Source organism: Caloenas nicobarica, chromosome 1 (genome assembly GCF_036013445.1).
Source record: "Caloenas nicobarica isolate bCalNic1 chromosome 1, bCalNic1.hap1, whole genome shotgun sequence".
Lineage (NCBI taxonomy): Eukaryota > Metazoa > Chordata > Aves > Columbiformes > Columbidae > Caloenas > Caloenas nicobarica.
This window is the reverse complement of record NC_088245.1, coordinates 195551246-195567661: the sequence shown is the minus strand read 5'-3', so window position 1 is coordinate 195567661 and position 16416 is coordinate 195551246.

The following is a 16416-nucleotide window of genomic DNA, read 5'->3' as shown; positions in this document are numbered from 1 at the left end:
TGAAGACACTGAAGCAGAATCCTTCACTATGTCCTTGCTGACCATTTTACACATTAGGCTCCTTGTGATTTACAGGGTTTAGAACCAGGAAAAACAACTTGAAAGCTATTCTGATCTTCTGAGTATTTGAACCAGTTAGCCATTGCTTGAACCATACCTGTTCCTTGACCCTAGATGAAAGATTTTCCATTTAAAGTATAAGGACATCTGTGCTTGGGCAAAAAGAAACTTCAGCCAGCCCAGTGCCTGCTCTCTTACCAGAAAGGCTTAGGGACAGAGGACAAAGACAGGAAAGCTAAAAGCTGACCCCTCCTCTATAAAACTTGCCAATTAACAGCAACTTGCTGCTGGTCAGACGTTATAGCCACAGCTTTTAGTAGCAGTTGGGAGACTTATCATTCCGTTCTGTATTAAAATGTATTTTTCTTTCAGTAGATCCCAGTTTATTGAACACACGGGTTGTTCTAAATAAATGCCTCATCCCCATCATGTTATATTGTTCCACTAATCTCTAAATGAGCACCCAATTTGTTTTTATTACTCCTGATTAATATAACAGTATTGAATAATGCAAGACATAGTAACAATCCTTAAAGAATCCCACTAGGAACATAGCCTTTCACTGAGTTTTCCCTATCAATACTCAAGAGCTGCCATTTGGCCATTTCTTAGATCTATTAGATAGAGACAAAAGATATTATTTTTAGTCAGAATATTATGTTTTATTAATTTAAATGACTAGCAGTATTCCCAAGTAAGTCACATCTGTAAATAACCTTTGCCATCTGAATCTGTAATGTGAAAGTTTATGCCCTGCTTGGTTTTTTTTGTTTTACAGCAGCTATTGATTGAAATGAATTAATTCTGAAATACATACTACCTTTTCTATTATTTTACCTGGATATAATGTTAAACTAATCAACCTGTAGATATCCAGATTTCTGCTTGTCTATTTATTTATTTTTTTTTTTTCAAACTGAGTATCTTCCAGTCCTTTGAAACATCACTATCATCGTCAGGTTCATTAAAAATTAGCATCACTGGCACAAAGATCGCTGTAGCTAACTCTTCTAGGACTCTCAATAGAAAGTTATATAAGCATGGTTCCTTTAAAATATTTCTCTGAAGCAGATGCATTCCTTTCAGCTAATGAAGTTTCCTTTAGATTTTTGGAAGTAGCCATTCTGAAGCATCACATATATTTTATTCTTTGGGGCTATCCTTTGTTTGGATATATTGAATGCAATGAGGTCATGATCATTGGTTCCTAGGCAACGACCAACTTCTACTGCAGTGATTAATTCATCTTTATCCATCATAGGAAGTCCAAAGCAAAGTAACCTTCCGTGTCAGAAACTTATGATCTATGATTTTTAGAAAGCCTAAGACATTTCATTAGTGTGAGACTTTCAGCACATCTTCCAAATGGAAGTCACTCTCTGTAACATCTATTTGTTTCTCATTCTGTATCTGTATTGCAGATATTAATATTTTTATGACAGGCAAATGAGCTAGTATTAATCCATTGGTTTGAAATACTTTCTTGACTCTGTATTTAATATGACAGAGATCTCAAATCCGGCAGAGGATTGGACTAGATTATCTTTTGAGGTCCCTTCCGATCCCTAATGTTCTGTGATTCTGTGATTCTGTGATTTACAAGTATAAACTGTACAATTAGACAGAGAAGAAAAACACAAACATTTTGTGGGATATTTTGCATTTATATAGCACCTTCATCTTACCATCCTAAATGGCCTTTAAAAAATGAATTAACATACTTTTGCTAGGTATTTATGCCAGTCACTGCAGTTTCTTTCTGCACTAAAGTATTGCATCTGATAAAATGTTATTAGCTTGATTTCTTGTAAGAAAGGAAATTGAAGGGCAAAGTGGTTAAGTTCAGCATTTGAAATGTGGACATCTCATCCATATTTAGGCACTTCTGTGGCCTAATTTTCAGAGTTGCTGAGCATCAGCATGATCCTATTAGGGTAACTTATCAAGGTCATGCAAAAATCCTGTGCCAGGAATAGTCCTGACTCTCTACCCTCTGTGTTAATGATTTGTAAAACCAAAATTAAGATATCAGCTCCTTTATAGATAAGGAAAGACAGAAAAGCCCAGAGTTTCTAAAAAAAAAAAAGAGACAGGGCATGTCCCCCCAACCTCCAGTTTTGTCAGATCCATACAATTTCATTTCCATTAGCTGTAATGAGCTTGCAGCCATATTATGCTGCTTTGCAAACTAGCACTAGTCAAAGCACAGAAAAGGTAAGGTTTAAATAAGCTCTTTGAAGCTGCTGCCTGTTGTCTTGTTTCTTTTCTGCAGCTGTGGGCTGCCCACCCTCCTGCCAGAACAGCCAGGGCTGGTTGCAGCCTCATTCCCATGGGGAAAGGGTCTGGAGGACTCACAGGCAGCTGTGGGAGAGGGTGGCCCGAGACAGATTTTAATGAAGCAGTGTGAAAATGGAGAAAAAATGCAAATTTATGTAGCAGAGAATGGATAAAATGAATGGCAGGAAGCAAAGGAAAATTATGGCAAGTTAACTGTTCAACCTAGATGAAAAGTCCTATGACTCAGCCCCATGAAGACTGTTATCCGATTGCTGTATGCTGCAAATATTTTTTTTTATAGGGCTGGAGGGTGATGGGAATAGAGGCATTAAGCCCTGAGCCACCAGGTGGGCAGGGAATTCATATGCTGTCAGAGCAGGAGCGCTGAAATGAAAAAGTTATGTTTAGAATGAGTTCACTGGAACATGACCCCATCTGCACAGGATTTCTTTATTTCCTTTTCATTTGTGGTAAGTGACAGGCAAGTTCTGGGTCAGATTCCTGATACAAGAGAAAAAAAGAAGCAGAGTGAAATAAAAATTTTGGAAGAGCAATTCACTTGGAAATAGGACTTGAGAAATGTCACTGCTGCCTGCTGTTTACCTCCTGCCCTGCTCTATTGCTCACATTCAGCAGAGAGTGGGGAGAGAGGAAGGAGAGATGGAAGTAAGAGACAAACATTATCTTTACAGGTATTGAGTAGTCTGGCTTACTGTACCCTGTCTGGTGTAGACTATTAACTGCTTACCTTTCTTTCACCATCACCTTTAATTAAGTTCCCTTAAGGGTCATCATGAGCGTGGTAGCTTGGCTTTTTTGTTCTCTACTCTTTTCTAAAGTGAACTGACACACTAGCCAGATTTTCCGAAGCACACAACTCCCTTTTGAATCAGATTTTCCACCAGATGAAAGTGTAGAGGGAAAAAGAGGGTGAATGTGATTTTTTTTTTTTTTTTTTAAAGCCAAGCAACTTTAAATTATGCCCATTCCCGCTTTGACTGTAAAGAAGCTGAGATTGCACCTTTCTTTTAAAGCTTGCTAGGTGAGAATTTTCCCCTGTGCTTCCACAGCTCCACTTAGGGGGCTGCACTCAGTCTGTGCTCGCCGTGATGTCGGCCAAAAGCTGGCCCACTGGCGGCCTCAGCAGCAGATTTGCTCAGGGGGAACTGTTCTGGATTTTCTCCCTAGACTGCATGGTTGCAGGGCCAGCACGGGTGCTGCAGGGAGGACAGGGGCTGGTGTTCGATGGCCGAGGCAGCCTCTTGTCAGCAGCAGAGCCCCATGCAGCCCTGTGCATTTTATCTCACACCCTTGGTGCATTTACTCCCGAGGAATGGATGTCCCAGGTTGCACTTCTAGGACACAGTAGGCACAGAGGTGGTTTTTCCTTTATAGAGTAGCTCTTAAAGAGTCTAATGATGAAGGCCCTGGACAATAAACAGTTTCATGGAAGCCCTTTACCTCAATGCAGTTACAACTACCCCACTAGATAGCACAGTAGGTGCACAGAAAGGGTAACGGATATCTTTCCAAAATGCAGCGCACCAAACCTGTATTACAATTGCAAAAGTAAACCTGCCTCAGGTGAGATTTTGCCTCATTCCAGTCTTCTCACACTTGAGGATTCTCCTGAAATTGAAAATAAATGTTGTCTATAGCTTGCAACACAGGGAGCAGGGCCTGTTGCCAAAATATCAGCCTCTCCGGACATTTTAGATTGTCTAAGGTAGCTAAGCCACTCACACAGAGATGTGGAAAGGACTTTAGGATCCATGGGAGACTCCCCACCCTTCTAAAGCCACAGCTGGAGATCATACCAGATACTCTACAGTGTCCCAAATGGCATCAGAGGTCTATGTTGAGGCAATTTAATGCTTTCCTGAGAGTTCATGATAGCTGAAGACTGCAGGGTCCAGCTGGGCTAGACATGACAAGTACTGTCATTCTTGTGTTTTGCTTTGCATGTTTGTGTGTTTCATGTTTTCCTGTGTTTTGTGTTTTGTGTGTGTGTATGGCAAAAAGCAGTAGGAAAGGCACAGAAATGACCTGTAGTGGGATTCATCTGGCTGTTCTCAGCTTTGACTTTTACACTGCTTTTACTTTTTAATATGTTCAAATTTGGCTTTTATGGAGAAACTAAGATTGCCCAGATACGTATTACTACAGATTACCTGTAAGCAGTCATATTTATCTGCACCAACTGCATCCCTCTAATATTAAAAGGGATGGTAATCCCATATGCTGTTTTTTGTCTGCTGCATCGAACCTGTTTTAAGCCCTTTCTTCTATGGTGGGGAAAGACATGAGTTCAAGCAAGGGGAGTGAAAGGTAACTACAATCACAGGACAGTCACCCTGCACAGGTAGAATGGGTCAAAGCATCATGTCTGACCTGTCTTGCTCCCTGTCTGCTTGTGGAAGTGACATTTTATGCAAGCCAATAGGCTGCCAAAAAAAAACAACAGAAAAAATCTTCTTCACAGAAAAGTGGACCTGACAACTGGCTATAAATGTAGGACACATGGAAATTTCAAAGATTTCCCACTGCTGAATTTTGCTGACTTTTGAGACTAACAGTCCTGGAAGAGTTTTCTAGGTTTTGTATATTTACTAGAGAAAAAATTCCAAGTTTTGGAAGTTCATTGAGTGCTAAACCATTAGCACAATTGAAAGGAAAATATTACAAAACCAAACCAAAACAAAAACCCACCAAAAGGATAACACTGAGCTGGGAAAAATCCCTGCTTGCTTTCTCTGCAAACCACTGAGAAAGATTATTTATCGACCTGACAACAGTTTATGTTTGATCAGGCTGGTGTGGAGCTTGAGCTCAAAAATTTTAATCAAGGTTATTATTATTCCTAAAAGATGCCAAAGAAAATGCAGTAATTTAATGTTAAGTGAAGAAAGAAGAAGAATTTATGTCATCAAGCACAAAAAAGCCCAGCCACGAAGCCTAGTCTGGTTTGACATAGCTTTTATCTTATATCTGTACTAAAATCTTAGGGCTTAAACTTTCATGTTCAGAAGTAATCATAAATATGTATTCTTTATCCTCTTAAAGAAAACCGGTGTTGCCTCGTCTCTTGCTCCTTCGTTTTTTGTTTACTGCACAGCCTACACTGCCAGTGAAATGAATCCTTCACCCCAAAGAGCCTTTTGTAAACAGACAAGTTTGAATTTTTATTCCAGAAATTGCACCCATGTGCACAGATTCTTCCAGTACTTTACTGATCTTTCACGGATGAAGAGAAAGCATAGTAGACTTTGGTGGAAGAAGGAAGAAATTTGGAGTTAACTGCCAAGAAAGGCATTGACAAGAACATATGGTTTCACCTTCTGTGCACCTCTGCAGAGGGTAGGATAAGATAAAGTTTTACTTCCATATTCCCTGAGACTACACAGAGTTCTAAGAAGTTGTTCTTGATTACAAGCATAGTATTAGGATTGGATTGGATTGAAAGCAATAAATATTTTGTGGGCTTCTCTGTCAGTGTTCCACACTGTGATCAACTCAAAACCTTCCTGTAGTAAAAATAAGGCACAAACAGAAAAAATATTACTTCCTTTCAACACCTTCTAAAAAATGACAAAAGAGATAGAAGTGGCACGGCTGGGGCCTAATATTATAATTACAACTGTCATCAGGAGTGAAACATATAGAGAAGACAGATACTCAATTCTCTGCTTCCATCAGATTGAGTCCTCTGCCCTTCCCCAGATCTCTCTAGCTTGGGTTCTAGAGAGCAGGAAACTTTCCTGGCAAAAGCTTTATCTGAGTTGACTCATCTCCATGAAAAAACTTCAGTGTTGATCCATAAGCACTTTCTCATTAAGTAAATAAATAAAATTCTGCACCAGCTCTGCTCGGTGTGGTCCCCCGCTAAATGTCAGACCAGACAAGCAAATAATTTGAAAGCATTTTTGGACAAAGGAGTTGTCCTGGAAAGACTCAATTGTGTCCTTAAGAAGAGCTCTATGACAGACACGGGAGAGGAAATGATCAAGCTCCTATAATGTACCTGAGCAAGTAATCCTCACAGAAAGAAAATACACATCTTTTTCTGCTGCTGGTGAGCTCATCTCGTGAGACAGCAAGATTTATGATAGCCCTTGATCTTTTTATCTTGACTGGTAGTTTGCAGATCCTTTAATTATGCACAAGTAGCAGATTTTTTTTTTTGGTGAGGTCTGTGAGCTGCAGGGCTGGCTAATGGAAGACTTTAGCCTCAGTTTTGGTGAACCTTTTTGAAAGCAATTTCAAAGTTAGGTAAGTAGCTCAGAAACACCCATTAGTTATGCAGGTGTGACAACTACTAGTTCATATCCTGAACTGCCTCTTATTGTTTTTCTCTGGAAAGAAAGATCTTCCCCATGTTCCAGGGCTGTTTTGCCCGGGCAGGGGAGGACTGCTAGTTTTCCTTATGTGAGTTTGCTTTTACTGGCTGGATGAAGAAGTGATGGATATTGCACAAAGATTATTTTAGGTAAGATCCTCTAACAAAACCTTCTTGTAGGAGACAACTTTTGCAAGTACTATGAGCCTTTATGTTGTATGCACCAGAACAGAAAATGTTGAGTTATTAATCGCTTTAGAAATTTTTGTGAATATGCATTTCTGCCATGTTAAATCATTTTGGATTTTACATGACAGGAATCTCCATCATCCACTCTACCTTTCAATTAGTTGAGAAAGGGTAACAAAAGCAGGGATGACAGCAGAAAGATGTTGCAAGATAATCTGGGTGGGAGGTGATATAGGAACACAGATAAGCAATAAGGTTAAACCTGATTTAGAAAACCAGTTGTCAGATAAATATCACCCAAAATCTAATAAACAAATTGAAAAGAAATACTTCGAAAGCAATTATGTTCAACAAGAGAAATGAAAATCAGACATTAGTTTTCAAAGCAGCCAGAAAATTTCTAGTTCTTGCCTGCATTTGCATTATGCAAGAAATTACGCACTAAGATGCAATATTGCCTGAGTTGCTTCAGTTAGAAACCTGAGACCCTATTCTGATGCATGCAATAAAATGCTATTCTGATTTTGTATTCTAAAAAAATTTGCATTAATTAAAGAAAATTAAGGATTTGTCAGGCAGATGGCCTGTGCTAGCCTTTAGAGATTCCTGTCTCCCAGCTGTTAGACAAGGTCCTTCGTCTGAGATGTGGGAGCTGAGTGAGGTACGTTGCTGCACTATGTGGAAAGATGGGATCAGTGGGTCGTGGCTCACACGAACCCATGTTACTTTGCTTCACAATGGGATAACAGCCCAGGCACAGTGAGTTACTGTGTCTCAGCTGGCAAAGCCCAGAACAGCCAGCTGGATTATGCCCCTCGTATTGCGTCACAGCCTTGGAGCACAACAATCAGGGCATGACTTTTCTGCATAAACTCCATGGAGTGTAGTTCTGGGCACATTAATGGACAGCAAAGACATGACTCCAGATCAGAGAGTCATGAGGAAAGAGCAAAATAATAGAGGTCTTGGTTTATTTATAGATAGAGCAAATATCAACAGTATAAAAATAATGACTAGTGAAAGATATACATACGAATGTTTAAAAGGCACAAGTATTAATGAAAGAGTAAACTGTTTTTCATGGTGCAGACAGACGCTGGCAGGAGAGAGGTTAGAGCTGAATAGTAGAAAAGAGTTCTTATGACTCGATTATCACATAAGCTGCATGCAAACATCTCCCAGTCAATGAGGGAGACCCAGTTGTGCTTGATGTGATCCCATATGCAGCCTACAACAAGTAACTCAGGTTTTTGCATCTCTGACTCAGAACTTATCTATTTCATGGGGGGCTGTTATGAAACTCAGTTAACACTTGCAAAGCTTTTGGATGTCAGTTACTGCATAAGTGTGAGGTATTATGTAATGTGATGAAATTAAGGACAGTGAAGTCTGATTATCAGGGAAAAAAAATCCCATCAATGTCATCTGTTAGACTGGGGAATAATGCCGTAGGGGAAGCAGTGGATGACTCATTGCTTGAGTCGAATAAATCTGGGCTGGATGTGGCACCAGCAAATATAATGTAGGGCACAACCTTCTAGTAGGAAAGATATGGTACATATGACCTGATTTCTACGATCTTATGCTTGACTCTATAACCAACCAAGATTATATGAGCTCATATAAACTTTACATCATTTCTCATGTGTTTCTCATGTGTTTAAGGACTCTCAGAACATTGTTGTGGTCTGTGCTCAATTGATGAATACCAAATATACTGAAGTACTGGAGATCATTAGCATTCCTGAGGTCGTCTGGCATGCTTTGTTTATGCAGCATGGAAATGGGAAATATTTCTTTCAGCCTTTATTAGACACTGGCAGTGTCACCTCTTATAACCATCAGCCTAGCAATTATTTGACAAAATATGCTGATTATTGAAATTGCACTGTCAATATGCAGTGGTGCCAGAATATTATTAGGATCTAGAGCCTTGCACCACATGGAGGACACAGACCATGTGGTGGGTGCTGTGCAGCTGTTTGATTCTCCTCCTTACTTCCCTAAATCACAGAATTTGAGCACTGACCTGAAATTGTTATCTTAGATGTCCTTCATGACTGGGTATCAACACAATTTTTTATCTTGAAACAGTTTATTCCTCTGCCTATGCCCTTGCTAAAATCTGGGGATGGACTGCTACATTTTAAAAGACTTGCAGAGAGGAGGAAAATAGCACTCTTTTTTAAGGGGCCACTCACAATTCTATGCTCTGGCCACATCCAGCCCACCTAGATGAAGTTTCTTGGTTAGAAGCCAAATTGCCTTATTTGTTTGAGCCATGAAAAGCAACAGGCACTCCTGAATAATGATTTGGTTTTTTGGCATCACAGTGAGAGGATCTTATCCTCACTGAACAAAAAAAAAAGCCTTGTTTTCATGCTGTAGATGAATTTAACAGGAAGCCCTACACTGTTCCACTGGATGGACAAGGTCAGAGATGGATCTCTGTTATTGGATGTTGCTGACATGACTTGTAAGGAAAGTCAGCGGAAAAGCTTGGCTTCAGCAGGGATTTGCTCCACTGATCTTGTGCAAAAATGAAGTAACAAGAGCTACTTGCTCCCCAAAGTTGTACAAAATTCAGACTGCTGGTGCTTCAGTATTCCAGTCACAAGGTAAAACAGCAATAAGACTGGAGGTGCCAGGAATCAATAAATGTTTGCTCTGGGGCCCAAAACACCTTCCACCTCTGTGTAGAAGGTACTGGCTTCAGCACCCAAGCAGACTTCTGACCTTTAGTGTGAATGCCAATGTAGTCAGCCTGGCCTCATACTGAAAAGTTTGGTGCCTTCTGCTTAGAGCTGCCATAACAATAGCCAGTGCACTCTTCCTTTAGAGCACTTCTGTTTCAAAAACCTTGAAACACATCAGTTTCTGATATACCTTGGTGCTCCTTGAGATGTACTGTGTCCATTTAGAGGTATTTGGGAAAACAACCTCTGAAGAGAGGACCTGGCAGATGTGCACTGTAGTTAAAGAAGTAATTCAGCCAATAGGTTTGAGTAATGCTAGCATGCATTTACCATCTTCTGTTCAGCTGCAGAACATTCGAGTCTACGGTAGTACCACTCAGCGTACACAAAACTGTCCGATGCCTGGTTATGTTTGACCAGGTATATCAAAATATATGGAATCTCCCGGGCTGGTATGTTGATATCCATTGATATTTCTACTACCTTTCTCCCTAATAATTGCCAGTGCTTTAAAAACACAGCTTGACCTTGCAGTAACTGTCACCACACAACGCGACCTGTTCCAGCTTCAGACATCAACTCACTTGCACTTGGTTTTTCATCATGGCTGCTGTTCCAAACTGCTCTCCCTCCTTAGTTCATGCTTGAGGAGTTGCACCTTATGGACGAGTGATCCTCACCAACTTTTACAAAGCCATTTCTAACCTCCATACCCCATACAGATTCCTCTGGTACTTTACAGCCAGACCAAGGTCACTGACCAGCCAGCCTCCTGGATGTGGACAACCTGAGGCCAGCATGTAGATACCAGCCAGAAATGACAATGCTGTTGTTGATGAATGTTTGCTGTGGTGATCTCATGGTGATGTGATGACATTAAGTTGAACAAAGTAGGGGCTAATTGACTCATCGGTAAACATTTAGCTAAACACAATTACATGGAGAGAAAACTCCGTGAAATGATTTGATTTAATAGGAAGCTCCTGATGAAAAGACTTTATTAATTATAGCTTTACAGGGCCCAGGAGGTACAAAATGAGAGACTGGAAAAGTTTCGAAAGGATGTTGGAAAGAATCATCCAAGTTTTAGGAGCTCCTTTATTTATTTATTTATTTATTCTCCAAAAGGTAACCCAAGCCACTTTGAATGGGAATTTTTGACTTTTGGTCTTTTTTAAGCTGAAATTAAAAAATCCCTCATTTTGTAACAAGCAGGACATCAGAAACACACACCTTACACATTACCCTTAGCACTCAGTACATTTGTACACATCACCATTTCTAAACTATCCAAAATAAAAGCCAAGACTCAGGTAAATTAACAGATTTATAATTGGTAGTTTTCAATTTCTAGTCAGCATTTCAGAGGCAAGAAGGCTACATAAAACAGAGCTTAATTCAAGGCAGGTTCTGTTTCCATCATTAGCTCTATACAGAGGTGACAATTTGGCTTAAAATGATAGTTCCTTGTTCTTGGGGCTGTTTGAATATAACACTTCTCACACAATATTTCTTAAAGTGTTTTGTGATGACACTAGTGATGTAATTATTATGAAACATGCCTTGATGAACCATCTCCATCCTGTAGTGAACCTTAGATTATTTCTGTGATGATTCTTTTAGCCACAACTTTTTAAAAATAAATGTCAAAGTTCAGACTGAAAACTTCCAGTAGGAAAGGACCTGTGCCAGTTTAAAGGTGGTAAGTCTCCAATTTGATAGCATCAGCCGCTACTTCAATCTTCATCTTCCCAACAACAGCATACTAAGTTTTATGAGCAGCTGTGTTAGCACCAAACATCCTTCAACTGCGTTTGCTGTGAGAGAGCTCAGCTTTCTGCTGTGGTGCAGGCCTGCAGTGATCACACACCTCTCAAAGCATTTACAGAACTGTTACTTCGAAAGTGACTATTGCAACACTGAGCAACATCTACCTATACTGCAGGTTATTGCTACCAGACTAATTCCTGTCCACTAGCTGGAAGACACCTGTAGCCCTATTAAAAATTCAGCTTCTTCTTCCTTCTGGAAGTGCACAATTATACCATTTGCACATTAATTTCTTCTTGACACTCGCCTATACACAGAGGACCAAGGATTTCCAGTGGTCTCTCTTTGTGGGAGAATGAACCCAGGAACAATTGTATCGTCTTTCTCAAGCACCGCTACTATAATCCTCTCTACATAATGTGATTGCTTACAGCAGTGTTCTTAGATTTTTCTCTTTCCTTCTCCCTTCACATCCAGGCCCTCGTTCTACCTTAGTAGCTCTTTTTTTTTCACATCCTCAACTTTATCTCTCTCTCTAATTTCCAAATACACAGGTATTATATTAATGCATGAAACAGCTAGACTCTACTCCTGATATTTTTACCCTCCTTCCTGCCCCCTCCTCCTGGTCTCCCACAACTCACAGACAATCCAGTGTGCAGCTGACAAAATCCTTTCCTATTGCTCAGACCTCACCCCCCTCTCCTCTGGACAGCTGCATTTGCAGCCCTTCTTCAGCATTTGTGTCGAGCTTCTCCTTGCTGGGGGATTCTTTCACCCTGCCATTACCTGATGGCACCTCCTCTTCAATCCTTACAAAGAGCATCCAGTGCCAATCCCATATTCTTTGCGTGGTTAGCCATCTAATTTTTACAAAGAAAAACATAGCACAATTTTGTTTCTTTTCTCATTTTGGGAGTTTGTTGTTGTGTTTGTTGTTGTTTGTTTTAAAGGATTACAACCCTTTCTGGCAAGGACCTATAGTCAGAGTCTAGATCAAATGTGCCAAGTCCTTTATGGCATTATTATGCAGGAGAAGCATATAAAATTTGTGGAGGATAAATTAGCAGTTGTGGTGATACACAACATACGGGCTGGTTCTTTAGTCATTGCAAGCATATCATTCTTTCTTAGAGATCAGCACAATTAACACCACCTTTCTAAACCTCCACAATAATTACTTGCATAATTTTAATCAGAAGAATAACCTTGTTCCTTTGAATCTTGACTAACAAGAGTTACCAACTATAAAATACTCATTATGTGTTGATTTGGAGCACCTTCTGATGGCTCTGTATCAAGCCGAACTAGATCCTTTAGGCATGCTAAAAACACAGGAGTCTAAATGACTCACAGACTTGCAGTGTGATATGATGCCTGTGACTTCTAGGTCACTGTTTCAGCTCAGGCGGTGCTGAAGGTCTTCATCGAAAAGCTCAGAGAGTGCTGCTGCTTCATCTCCTGCTGCTCCATTTGCTCTCGAATGCCCATAGTACAACTATTGATTGGTACTAATATGAGCGATGAGCAGTGGCTTCTGCTTTTCCCTTTCCTGATATTGTTACTACATCCTCCCAACCAGCACATTCGTTTCATCTGTCTGATGGTTTGTATGGGTCATTCAGCATTTATGGAAGTTAGTAGAAAATTTTTTCACACTGCTTTCTCAGGAAGGAACAATCTTCATTTTGATGAGTTTTTTTTAGCTTTGCTTGGTAGAGAACAAAAGATAATCTAATTGATGCCCTCAGTAGGAAAATGCGACAGTGAATAGATTTAAAAGGCTAATACGTCTTTGACTGAGATGGGGGGAATGTCAGGATGTGTTAGGAAACAGAGTAACCTCAGCTTTTACTGCCATTCTGTGTATTGATAAAAAATACTAAATCCTTTACTTTCCTTCAAGAATTCCATCATTTTATGAAGAAAACACACACAGGCAAATACCAGGGCCTTTACATAAACAGATGAGGAAACTGGATGAACAGAATATCATTTTAGGACCTTCTGTTGAAGAAAATTAATTATGTTAGGTGATTCAGAGATTTCTAAACTGGATTGGAAACATCTATTAATTTTATGAAGTATTTCAGCTGACAGCTGCCAAAAGAGTCTTTTAGTTGGTCTCATGCAAGAAATGTCAGTTGCTTTGGCTGATTGCTGGAATCTGTGAAGGACGACAGCCAGGTTAATCAGAACATATAGACAGAGTAGGGGTAAATATTGTGCTAAATTTAGCAATGCATTCTGCTAGATTGCATGAACAGCAGTAGGTGTAACTGCTACATGTTAGGATCAACCATCACAATGAATTTATAGGACTCCCAAGGGCAGTCAATTCAGCTGATGTTGTCATGGCTAAACGCCAGGTTTTTTTATTACAAGGTAACCCTGGTTTTCTGTTTTTCTTAATCAGTAATGACAAAATTATAGTTAGAAATAGACACAAATGCTACATATATATATTTGTCAAAACTGGATTAGTGAGGAGGGAGAAAGCTAGCTGAAGTCTATTGAAATGATTTTTCATGTCTGATACACATGACTCTCATTCTGTAAAGACTTTGTTTTGCATTTGATTAGTTTCACACAATGTAGGATCAAATAATGAAGAATATAAATACTTTACTCAAAAGTGCAGGACTAAAGATTAGGTAGGTCTTTACCCTTACATACAAATGCACCAAAAAATACCAGTGGAAAAATGCTTCTGACCTTTGAACTGATATACTGGAAATTAACACTGGTCTGAGTTAATGGGCTTTAACAACGATTTCTGCTACAATCTTAGTAACTGACCAAGCAGCTCACTGGCAAACTGATTAGATGTGCAACTAGATGTACAGAGAAAAAGAAATCCTTTCTACTAAGAAAATGAGGTTAATAGTGCCTTTTCCAAATTGTACAAATGTACAAGGTGATATGAAGGGAAACCATGCTATAATAAAGCCTGGTTTGATATCCACTTGGAAGGACTGACATGAGATCTGTGATAACCTCTTCCAGGTGTGTCTCAGGCTCAAGAGGGAGGATACACACTTCTGTTGCAGCCTCTACTTGAAATGCAGTGTCAGGCCTTATGTCCCTAACAAATGTCCCTAAGAAAAAGCTTTCCTTGAAATCCGTGAGGTGAGACTCAAAGGGGTGATGTTACTCTCTTTAGAGTAATAACTTCAAAAGAAATGGATTATGTTTTCAATTCTTACATTTCTGGGTAGCAGTTGTAACTTTGATATGTTCCACAGATCCATTAAAGTTTATGCTGCCATTACCAGACCCTTCATTCCTCTCACCCAGGGCTTACGGGCCACTTAGCTCTGTTTACTGACTCAGGATTTCACAGCCAAAGCAGTCAGAACAAAGCTTTTTAATCAGAATTGACAGTCTGGTGTCATGTACCATGCTCCTTTGCTATGGGTTAATGTGAAAATCTTGGACATGACTAATTTTTGTTCAATTTGTAAAATGTTAGTTCATGACATTGGATGTCATTCAGCCCAGCACTTGAAGTACTGAATGTCAATTAGCTTGAATAAATGGAATAATGATTTCATCTGAGCAGAAAAAATCTGCAGAAAATTCTAGCTGAAATTAATCCTCTAGAGCCATTTGTCAAAGATGTATGATCTGTTTGCTGAACGCTTTTCTTAGAAAACACTTTTATAACAGTCTTATCAAGGCCTGTATTCAAAGGAACAAACAAACAAGGCCTTGGAAATCCATATTTCAAGGCTGACTTTTTTTTTTTTTTCCCCAGTACACAACTGTCACTAAAAACACAAGAAGAGAGAACCTGTGATTCTGTGGATAGTGCATATGTCTTGGATTGAAAATCAAGTTCCAGTCCTCCATTTACCATTCACCCATCCTTCAGTCAAACCTCCAGGAAGCTGAAACAATCTCCCCCTGCCACTTCCCATGACATCCATCATCCCCTGGCATAGCAACTTTCTGCATGGCTTCCAGCCTTAATCTGAAGACCCTTGCATGGGGGTATTGTGCAAGGGTAAATTCTGTCCATTAAGAAAGTAAATATTTCCAGAAAGTTTCTACATGCAGACTCACTGTTCTCTGTATGTGAATAAACACAAGGAATTGCTCACATAGGTTTAGAACTGGATTGTATGAAGAAATACTGCTTATTTTGTACACTCACACGGATCTAAAATGGCTACTTCAGTTTTGCTGAATCTCAGAATAAATAGAAAATGTCATTTTCAAAGTAATGCATCCTACAAAACTACAAGTAGTGAGAATATGGAGAACAGACCAGAATATGGCCCTTTGCTGAGTATTTTGATTACTACAAAGAATAGCATTTGGTTCATAATTCTGCTTCTGGTGGTCTCTATTTCTTGGGTTTGAAGAGACAAATGACAAATGACAGATGTTCTTTATGTATTTTTAAAGTTACAGTAGGTTTACTCGAATGTGACGCTGTGCACTTGCTGTTTCTCTGTGTAGAATCAAGCGAAATTACAGTGCAGTACTTCACAGGGCACTTTGTTACCTGGGGAACTCTGCAGTGCGAGTCATTTAATGTGTTGCAAATGTTAGAGATGCCTTTTTAATATGGGTATAAAACCTGTGAAAGTACGAATATCAGAAGGAGATGGTACTGATTTACAGCTTTTGAGCTAGGTATGTGAATGTTTTAGCTTTGTTTTGAGATGAAATATGAATTGTAAAACTCACTTGAGACCACATGTACTTATACTCTTTAAAACACTTAGAATCAGTCAGCATAGGAATTAACTTATTCTCAGTAGAAGTTAGCATAAGTTATTTCAAAGCTCAGTGTTTACATAGGTCATGAAAGTTGAAAACAGCTGGAGACATACTTCATGCATTATTACTATCTATGTAAGTAATGGAATTTTTTAAGCGAAATGTACAGTAAATAACCTATTGAAGGAAAAATAGAAGAAGTATGAATAATAACAGTAACTGGTTAACTAATATAGATGCACTCTTGTTCTAAAGACACTTTGTTAGTTAGTGACAGACTAATTAATTAATGACCATTATTTAAACCAGATGCATGTGATTTCTTTTAGCTGTGGTTTATACTGGGATGTAATGAACGAC